At 39.9% G+C, this 3446-nt stretch overlaps 1 pseudogene; it reads left to right on the forward strand.

The window, feature by feature from the left end:
• The first annotated feature begins 2846 nt into the window (after nucleotides 1–2846).
• On the forward strand, nucleotides 2847–3237 carry LOC122703609 (annotated as a pseudogene).
• Nucleotides 3238–3446: the final 209 nt, after the last annotated feature.

Raw genomic sequence — 3446 nt, forward strand, 5'->3', positions numbered from 1 at the left:
AATATACTATTTATGAGTGTGAAATCTACAGCAGGGAAGCCATCTCTTAGGACAAGGCACTTGCATGCAGTCAAGGACATTCAGCTCCTCAGGAAGATCTAATGCTGATCAACAATAAAGCAAATAAGGGCTCTGTCAAAACAAACAAACAAACACTCTTTGAAAGGGACAAGGTGAAGATTATATAGAATAATCTTAGCTGAAAAATGTCAAGAAGGAGGCACAGTAACTCCCTTTCTGCCAAAGGCTGACTCCCAGGGAGGGACTCCCAGAGCAGTCTTCAAGTCTGTTGACTTGTTTTTTCAAGCTATTAATGCAACTAGCAGCTACATTGGTTTGTTTTGTTGTTGTGACATGGTCTCCATAGATGTGCATTGAAATTGTGCCCAGCTGCACTGAAGCCAAGAACCATGCAATCTGGAGGTTGTGCAAGCAAGATTACAAGGCTCCAAGGTATCCAGTGCCTGCGCTGCTCATCTCTTCCACTTACCTCGAAGCTTGGCTTGTCCAGCCTGGGCAAGGGAATGCTGCACTGGGACCAGATCCAAGTGCTTTAGGAAAGTGGCTACACTTACAGGGAAGGAAGAGAGTTTTATCTTCACATCAGGGCTTTATTTGTATGCCTAAGGAATGGTCAGTTTAACCAGGATCAGTTTAGTGCCTGTTTGTTTTTAGTTGTCCTTCTTCCTTTTTGTACAGAGCCCGACGTTCTCATCTTTAGTCCTCTCAGGAGTCCATTACCCTTATGTTTTCTTCATCCTCTGGCCATCTCAGGAAATGTATTTGCAAGAAATAACTTGATCAATTCATTTATACCAAACTTAGAAAATAAAAACACAAGGGGAAAAATACAGGGCATCCAGGTAAATTTGAATTTCACATAAACAATAATTATTTTTTAGTGCAACCATGTCTCATCCAACATTTGGGACATATTTATATTAAAATTACTTACCATTTATTTGAATTTCAAACTTAATGTTTGTCCTATACACTAAATAAGTAAATGACCACATGAAAGACTAAATGGCTTATGATGTTTTTACCTCTCCCATGGCTATTGTCTGAATTTTAACTTAGGGTTAAAGTCCTCATAGCTCTAACTAAATTAATAGTTAGGAGACCTTAGCAACAAACTAGAAGAAAAACATATTGTACCAGGTAAGTAATCACTTATTATGCCCAGCCATAAGGAGTCACATTTTCTAAAATTAAAAGATTACAACCTAGAAGCAGAAAGCATCACTTGATTTTTTACCTGCTTGTACTTAAGGCTACTTATCAATGTTTATTTCAAATCAGACAATGTGATTGTTCACATTAATTGGTGTTTTATTCTTCTAGATGGAGAGAACACAATTTAAAGATGCAAACCTCTGCACCAAAATATCTGTTCTCACAGTGTCTTCCATGAACTGGAGACACACATGGTATTAACTGAACATCCTAGGCCTTAGCTCATATCTCATCAACAAAGACGTTACATGCCATGCTGCTGCTGCTGCTAAGTCGCTTCAGTCAGGTCCGACTCTGTGCGACACCATCAGGGGTCTGGCAGCCCACCAGGCTCCTCCGTCCCTGGGATTCTCCAGGCAATAACACTGGAGTGGGTTGCCATTTCCTTCTCCAATGCATGAAAGTGAAAAGTGAAAGTGAAGTCTCTCAGTCGTGTCCAACTCTTCACGACCCCAGGGACTGTAGCCCACCAGGCTCCTCCGTCCATTGGATTTTCCAGGCAAGAGTACTGGAGTGGGGTGCCATTGCCTTCTCCAGTTACATGCCATATCTATCAACAAAGTCAAGCATGAATACACACTCTTCAAGTTCTCAGAAAACCTATAGTTAGGGTCAGAGAAAAGGAATATATATGAAATTGATGGTAATCAAAGAGAAAATAGGAAGGAGAATTGATAAAAGAAAGGAAATTATAAATACAAATGCCAAAAATGTAAAGGGAGTGAAGAAGACCCTTGGACCAACCCCAATTATCTAGAATAGCTGGCTACTGCCTGGTGTGAGTTAAGTTCTGGGAAGAACCCTGTGGAAAATACTAAAAATAAGCTCATTTAACATCTGTTCCAACCTCCTTCTGCAGTGCCTTCCTATATATTACAGAGGCTAATAAACAAAACTGCCTTTTTTCACACTTTCTTGTAACTAGGGTTCTAGATATGATATAGACTCCATTATTAGATTCACTTTAGGAATGGGAATTCAGACCCTGTAAAACAAGGAGAGACTGGACATGAGGTATCGTTCTGCTGCTGCAGATGGAGTATCAACTCCCCAGTTTAGCAGAAGTGGTTTCCTGACCACAGCTTCTCCCTTTGACAGGCAGCATCCAGATCAGGACAAGTATAGCAGTTTCTATGATGATTCAGTTGTGATGTGGCCTCAGGATTTGTTTCTGGAAGCTCACCAGCCTAGATTCTATTTCTTCTACCCACACACCAGTTCTGTAGACCATTGAATACCCTGTCATTAATACATTTAAGCTTAAGCCAGCTAAAGTGGGGTCTGTTCTCTGCAACTGAGCACTAACTGAGACAAGCTGCTACTACCAAAATAGCTACCTCACTAGCCTAATGGTTCTCAACTTGGCAACGTCTGGAGACATTTTGGGGTCATATGTAAAAGGAAGATTACTCTTGGCATCTAGTGAATAGAGACCAGATACTACTAAACATTCTACAATGCACAGAACAACCCCCACAACAAAGAACTGTCCAGTCCAAAATGTCAATAGTGCCAAGACTGAAAAACCCTTCCCTAGCCTAGAATCAAATTTGAAAGTTTATCATTTAAAATATAGTATTTGCCTCTTTCTTCCATCTTTCCATGCTGCCATAATGGTGTGCATGAATGTGCTGGGTGATACTCTCAAGAGTATCAGCAATGCTGAAAAGAGAGGTAAACATCAGGTGCTTATAAGGCTGTGCTCCAAAGTCTTCATCAGGTTTCTAATTGTGAGGATGAAGCATGGTTACATTGGTGAATTTTAAATCATCGGTGATCACAGGGTTGGGAAAATTGTTGTGAACATACAGGCAGAATAAATAAGTGTGGAGTGATCAGCCTCAGATTTGATATGAGACTCAAAGATCTAGAAAAATGGCAGAATAACCTGCTCCCACCCCATCAATTTGGCTTCATTGTACTGAAAACCTGAGCTGGCATATGGACCATAAAGAAGCAAGACAAAACACAATAGGGAAAACACTTGGATTCTTTTTCTAGGGATGTAATACAAATAAAATGCCTCAGAGGACAAAAAAAAAAAAAATACAGTATTTGCAATATGTTGGTTTAACAAGAACTCTTTCACAATGCAAATGGTCCTCAAAAAATTACAGGTAAAGTTTTTGTTTTCTGCCAATGTAGTACTGAAAACCACATTCTCTTTCACACTGTGATATTTCTGCAATCATGTCATGACCTAAAAGGTA

This window comes from Cervus elaphus, chromosome 11 (assembly GCF_910594005.1).
Source record: "Cervus elaphus chromosome 11, mCerEla1.1, whole genome shotgun sequence".
In the NCBI taxonomy this organism is placed as follows: domain Eukaryota; kingdom Metazoa; phylum Chordata; class Mammalia; order Artiodactyla; family Cervidae; genus Cervus; species Cervus elaphus.